The sequence below is a fragment of the Notothenia coriiceps genome, unplaced genomic scaffold (assembly GCF_000735185.1).
Source record: "Notothenia coriiceps isolate Sejong01 unplaced genomic scaffold, NC01 NC01_scaffold00026424, whole genome shotgun sequence".
NCBI classification, from domain to species: Eukaryota; Metazoa; Chordata; class Actinopteri; order Perciformes; family Nototheniidae; genus Notothenia; species Notothenia coriiceps.
Window position 1 is genome coordinate 1,600,783 of NW_011359125.1, and position 7,432 is coordinate 1,608,214.

General features: G+C 37.6%; 1 long non-coding RNA gene across 1 annotated transcript; it reads left to right on the top strand.

The window, feature by feature from the left end:
• Nucleotides 1–2,329: 2,329 nt before the first annotated feature.
• Nucleotides 2,330–4,300, top strand: LOC104957075 (uncharacterized). Its single transcript, XR_799635.1, has 2 exons — nucleotides 2,330–3,058; nucleotides 3,256–4,300. It is a non-coding gene; the product is annotated as an uncharacterized lncRNA (long non-coding RNA).
• Nucleotides 4,301–7,432: the final 3,132 nt, after the last annotated feature.

A 7,432-nucleotide genomic window follows, 5' to 3' on the forward strand; every position in this document is an offset into this window, starting at 1 on the left:
ATTGAAGAGGACCAATGGGAGAGGTCCTGGATCTGCTGACATACGTAGCTCAATTTGAAGGCCATAATTAGTAATGTGTCTTTAATCACATATTTGTATTGTCGCGAGAATTGATTGGGGAAAGGAATGTGAGAAATTCTGAACCGAAACGGACCATTTAGACCACATCAATTGATTGTAGACTGTGTGTCTAATGGGGTTGGAGAAAACCAATTATATATTGGAGCTTGTGGGTAAGAGCCCATAATATGATTACAACAAACTAGCTTTAGCCTGACCAACCTAGATTAGAGCAATGGATCCAAAGACATAAGACTGTGAATTTAGGAGTAACCAAACCACAAGACTGCAACTTATTCAGGAAGATGGTCATCTGTTATGTTGTACCTATAGTACTGGATATTTGGGTGGAAATGTATCATCTTTAGTGTCTTTTTTTGTGTGATTATTTTGTCATTGTCAAGAGAAAATACAATATTTCCCTTCCCTGAAGTGTAGTTGGGTAGTGTGGTAGAAAATTGATAGTTTAAAGTACAAATGACCTCTTAATTGTAAGTGTAGTACTTGATTACATGTAGTAAATACACTATATTTAAGACAACCCCACTCATCTTTATTTGATCTATCCTCTTTGTGTCTTATTTGCTTCAACTCTGGTAAATAAAATGCATATCTATGTCAAAGGCAAAGAGACAGGTGGTTTGGTTTGTAGCAGCAAAGTATATGTCATCTAATACAATAGACCAACTATGCGGTTTACACAAATAGTAAATGCAAGTATAATAAAATGTAAGATATGAATACAATTTGATGTCAAATTAAATATATTGAACATGTAGAGTAGTCAAGCATCTTATATCTAAATGTCATACTTATATTTTAACTGCTACAGTTTTGTAGATCCAAATAAAAATATTAATGATGTAACTTTGTATACATATGTCTATGACCATTTCTAGAGGCCGCCTAAGATTTAAGAATTTCATTGTTGACTGCTTGCCGTATTTGTTGTTCATAAGTAATAAAGAACCTAACTTGTGTGTATGTGTTGTGGTTGTTTGGGGTCTTTGATTTATGCACCTCACATATGGAAGTGTATTCAAAAATGATCGCAGGTTAAATAAAAATCTATGGACTCTTCAACTTTATTGTTTTGATAGAGAATTGGTTTTGCAACCAGGTAACACACAGAGAAATATGACCACATTCTCATACGAAAAACCCAATAAATGACATAAATACATCGAGTAATAACAGGAAATCTAGCCATTGCTAGTAATAACCAACATCAGCCTAAAAGAGCTAAACTGAAAACGAATTATGAGCTGGGTAATCTAACAACTTGGTTGCCTGAGAAATAAAGTAATTATTCATCATAATAAAGGAATGATTGGCCTTTGGAAGTCTTAATCTTTGTCCGGAGGGTAGTAGTTTAAATTCTCCAAAGAGCAGATGAAGATAACTGTGTAAAAATATCTCAAGCCTATAGAGATGATCTTACATAACAAGGGATCGAACAAGCTGACTGTGAAATGATGGATCCATGTTATGGTCTAAATTATTCATAAAACGTAGGCTATTAACTGCATTTAGATTTGTAAATGTGAAAAGTGTCAAAATGAAGATGTATAAAACATTAAATGCACTTACTACTCACATTCCACCTCTTGCAAATGCTACACATGTATTCAAACCACCCACAATTGCCTCACTCATCTATATTTGTATCCATCATCTGTTCCTTGTCTCCTGTCTTATCACTCTTTAAAAAGGTACTGTCTTCTCTTTAAGTTTCATGTCTTATTTTGGGGTAGAGAATTGATAGACTAAAATCATTCAAATATCATCCAACCACCAGCAGCACCAGCAGCACAGTCTGTTTAGCATTTGATGCAAGAAATTAAATAAAACAAAACAGATTGAAGTTACTCATTTCCAGCCATCTACCTGATCTGCATGTTGTTTGTTTTGTGCTGTGAAAACCAGTGGTTCATTTGTAAGTAAAGACCAAAAGACAAGAGCAGGAGAAATATTAGACGTTGGAGTTACAATGAGTGAAAACAGACAATGAGCAGCTAGCATGGGATGTGGTGTAAACAACACTCGTGTTATGGCGCATTTATGTGAGCCATTAGAAAGTAGTGTACAGGTTGCAAAGACATTTTTTAAATGAAAACAATATTTTTTGGATATTGAAGTTTCGTGCTATGAACTTTCCGTCCCACATTTCCGCTGTACGGGCATTTGGCCTGATTGACACCCGTGGGGAGCCAATAGGTAGCCACGAATGAGAGCTTTGACCAATAGGAACACAGGGGGGACGGTTGTTATCAAGTCGTAAACGGTTAGTAACAGGACAAGCAGGTAAGTAGGATTCTTGTTATTTTTCTCAAAATTAACGAACGCACCGCTTGTCAGGAAAAAACACTAATTTGGTTAAACTATTAGCTGTTCGATTTGAGCAGCTTGGAATTTTGTCTTGCACTTTCATGCCAAACGTGCAATAAAACGGTAGTCATTGAGAAGTCAGTATGGGGATCGGGAAGCAAACAAGCTAGCTAGCTGAGTCTGCTAGCTAAGTTGGCTGTTATTGGCCGTTAGCTCACTACGTCAACATTAGCATGGCTAACATTAGCTTATCATCTAGCGCTGGGAGAAAGTACAGTTAATTCTGTCACTATATCGTTGGCATTGAATTAATTGACACGATAAGCCAGTAAAGAACCCAACTCATAAGTTGCTTTTACATTCCCGAGACCAGTGTTAATATTATTCAACATGTAAAACTTTTTCATTATAAATGTGCAATGATAACGTTCCCGTAGGTTAACATTAGCCCGGCTAGCGCTAGCTTGCCAGCTGGACGTAAAAAAAGAATACCCTTCAGAGTCTGTTAAGAACTTGGTTTAGTGGGTGTTGCTCTGACCTGAAATACGAATAAACTAATTTTTGTTTATGTATTCTTATTCTTTTAGGAGTCATGTTATTTCCATGTGCGGAAACTGGAGTTATGGCTTTATGGATTATTGAATGGAGCGAACCAACAATGGAGTTAAAGGTATTTCTAAATATATATAATATATATATAATTTTTATTTTTGTATGGGTTCTGACGGAGACCTTCGGATCCTCTCAACCAGTCCTCACATGTGTTCATGGATTTAGTGCTGACAACAACTAGGATGAAATTGTGGATACTATTTCCCGAAATAATTGTCTTTTTTGGTGGGCCTGCCTGTCCTTTCGCCTGGGAAGGAGCACCATATGGCGCATCTTATCAGGACAACCAAGCATCCCTGTGGAAGTATTTCTGACAGCTGGGAAGAGACATAAAACCTGCTGGATGGATCACACATCGCAGCAAAGTGTGGGAGACTGCTTCTTATCCCTTGAGGAGGTTTAGGATGCAGATTGAGAGGCAGGAAGTGTAAGCAACTTCTTTTAGGCTGTTGACTTTGTGACATGGAACATAATTTGAGCAGAAAAGAACACATTTAGGATAACTATCCAAGTTATCACATATTTAATTGTGACATTTGTAGTTTTGCTCCTGAGACTTGTATGTAGATATCAATTTGAAATAGTATTCAGAACAGGCGGATATGGACAGTTTCTAATTTACACATAGGATTGGTAATGACTTGCTTATTATTCATGGTTGTCTGATAATACTCAGAGTTCATGCAAGACCTGTAGAAAACAAGTGGTATGCAATAATTAGCATTACTTAAGCAAGGATGCAACATAGCACTGAGTACATCTAATGTGGATGATGTCCTTGGAAAAACATCTAGCGCACAGGAAGTGACAATTATAGTAGTTTATTTAGAGTCATAGAAGATCAACCAGATAAGCGTGAGCAACAGTAAATTGAAAAAGTAGAGATAGGCAAGTAACCACATAAATGGGAACTTTCTTAACAGAAACAAATATAAGAGATATCAGTACTGTACACACTTAAACAGCAACAGTTAATATATATATATATATATATATATATATACTCTAGGGTATAACATAATATATTATAACAGTAATATATTATATTATATAATTTATATTATGTTTTAAAAGCTGGGGCTGGTTTTTGAAACAGCTTTTTTGTATGAAGTGCAAGCTTCAAAAATATTGCATGTCCGCTTGTGTTTAGGCATTATTTAACTTGACCTTCTTTTCAATATTATAAAAGCGGTCTTAAGTAAAAGTGAAAGATACAAAAATAATGCCCAGCCCTATTTAATGCTTGTATGAACAGTTTTTATATTTTCAGATTTAAAAAATAAATATTTTCTGAGTTGGATTTTTGTACTATATCTTCTTAGTCCACTACCACACAACCAACAAGCAATAGCCTAAAATGACCGTTTACCAACCTATAAAACTAAATCTTAAGTGCTTATGTGTTAAATTGCTGACCTTACTTTACTATCAATGCACATGTTCAAATACTAAGACCACAAAATGCGGTTAGGCATCTAACAGGAAGTGCAGTGCAACATGCAGTTTTTCAGTAATCATTAAGTACGTCTTTTTCATTTCCGTTTGAGACTGTTAAACATCTGTTAACATAACGCAAGCATTTCCCAAATTGGGATCAATAAAGTACATCTTATCTTTATCTTATTTGATCATAACTGAGGCTGCCAATTAGCTTCACATTACCAATTAAACAACTCTGACACAGACAAAACAAAAACAATCTTAATGGCCATTTTGTTACATTGCATTATAGTTAAATATATGAGATTAAGTATAATATCATTGTATTTTTATATTTTCTAGATTAATGAATAATTGTTTGGGGAAAATTGTGAAAAATGTGCATCCTAGTTTCATAATCCAACATTATGCTTGAGAGGCTTCAGAATTTCCAGCGATGTTGTATTAACATTACTTTAATGAATAATCCATAGTGGGGACTTGTCTGTTAAAGTTTGGTTTTCAGTGATTTGTGTAGTGTAGGTGCCATGGTTTTGTTTAGTGCAATTTGTACACATTTCCTCTTTCCTGATGTTCTTACCAACTGTCCTATATATGTTGTGTGGTATTATATTTTGGGCTATGGCTGTATTTATTTAACAGTTCTGTGCTGTAGAGCTCTTTTTCGTGTGGCCACTGGCTGTACATTCAGAGAGGTGTTGGTGTAGTGGTGGGCGATCTAGTTCCTGTTAAAGGTGACATGAGAGCCAGGCAGTCTGGACTGGGTTTAGTTTCCCTATTGTAAATATGTAGGTTTAAGGAAATCTTTAGCTATTTAGAAGAGTAAATAAAAACCCTTAATGTATCAATAAATGGTTAATTGTGTGCCATATGTGGATAAAATACAGGTGGTTAAACTGAAAGCATAATTATTTATTTACTATACATGTGTGGGAGAAGAGTCGCACATAGCTGTAGTACTATTTGCAGTTTCACCAGTAGCTTTTTATCGTGGCCTTTGTGTCTTAAATGCTAAAATGACTTTGCACTATGTTTTTGGAAGACAATGCCCTCCTGTGGTATCTTCTTTTGAGCTTTTATGTCGTTTCTTATCTGCCCTTTACTCTAGTGGTGAGTATGAGAAATGTCTCCCGCCTACCAGCAAGCAATACACACACGCATACGCACACACACACACACACACACAGCCCTCCTATGTTTGTCAGACTCAAATCCGAGGGAGAGGAGCTAGCCGCCATTTTCTAAGCGTCTCTCCCTAAAACGAGAGAAAAGAACTCGCGACAAAACTGCCATCTGGATTACCTTTCGCTTACTGAGAATCGGATTTTTCGGTAAAAATATTGCGGCAAATTCACCTACATATGAAGTAAATCGGAGTGGAAAGGAGTGTTTCACGGCCTTGTCTTTATATTCGCTGAGTGTTAGCGGCGAGGCGAGCTAGCTGGTCGAGCAAGGTGTAGATCGTTGATTCGCCCATTCGCCTGAATCCGGAACGAGATCCGAGCGGCTCTGTGAACTGGGCCTTTTTGGGGCAATCTGGTTGCATTTTTGTTGGATTTATTAATGGCAGACTGATCGATTCAGGCCGCGTTTTTTGTGGTAGCACCCTTGGTTTTTTTCCACTAAAACTGCAGGGGATTGTTGCCGAAATTCCCTCGGTTAGTGCAACCTCGTCACGTGGTAGGTTCCTCCTTTTTCTTTGTTAGCGAGCTAGCTAGACTGGCAGGGTCTACTCCCAACTTCTCAGCTTTTGACATATGTGCATTAAGGTTTCATATAAATAGATTTCTCTACAGCGAGTGTATCAGAGGAAGGCCGCCGTTGATGTACAACAACAGGCCTGTCTGTATTTATTTCCATAGTCTAATTGCAATGCACACCATGTCTCCACTCTGCAATAGGTCCTAAAGATAAGTTGTGATCTTCAACGAGTGGGGTTGTCTTGTTATTATGGCAACATTTGCGATGTTGCAGCAACCAGATATAACCCTGATGTTAATGCATGTGCTACCATGGCTTGTTTCATGTTACATTGGGCGTTATTGGCTCAAAACTATCAGTAATGTGAGCGTATGTTGTGTAGTCTGACTAAAACTGTTTACTTGCCATAACGAGTTTTGAGTAACGTTAAAGCCCAGTGGCTTTGGCCGACAAACTAGAACCCGCAGGGATGTGCTAATAAAACATAAGCCTCAGAAATGATCTATAATTTGATGAACGTAGGTTACGTTAACGTTTCACTGCAGTTGGCTTATGGATCCGCACGCTAGCTTTGCGAGCAGGTTGTGTTTCTTGCATCAGCAGCTTTCCCGAGCTAACGTTAGCGAGACGCGAAGCGCATTATTGGGCACGCAGTGGATAAAGTGACATGGGTTTTAATAGCGAGATATTTATCTTTTGGTTCTCGGGAGATCGGTTTATGTGGAGACCAGGTGGTGATTTTTTTAATGGCATGGCTCGATGATACAAACACACTGGTCTTATTTTCAGCGGAAGCTATTGTAGACATCAAGATGACCAAATAACGTTATTACACTCGTATGCATAGAAGCGAGGCGGAACGTTTCATTTTTACAAATATTTTTGTAAACATCAGGAAGACATTTTGGTGATTACGTTATGGTTGGCTAACGTTTGATGTGGGGATTTTTTGTCGCATCTCTAGCCTGACACTCTACAGATATACTGGTGTTATGGTGCATGTAAATTGAACCGATTCATTGACTAATGATTATGATTAATCTCCCGCCTGTAGCATTAACAAGTTCGGTCTGTTTTGAGTGGAATGGGCGGTTTTAGGTAGATGAGATGCATTGCATAATCTGCTTCGGAAATACCAACATGGCGTAGTGCGCGCTGACTAGAAACTGCGGTGAAATACTGAGCCCCCATTCATCTGACCCTGCAGACGATACGCGGAGATGCAGCTCGCTTTTATCTCTTGTTTTATACGAATGTAGGATCTTCCCTTTAAAGTTTGATCTGGATATGC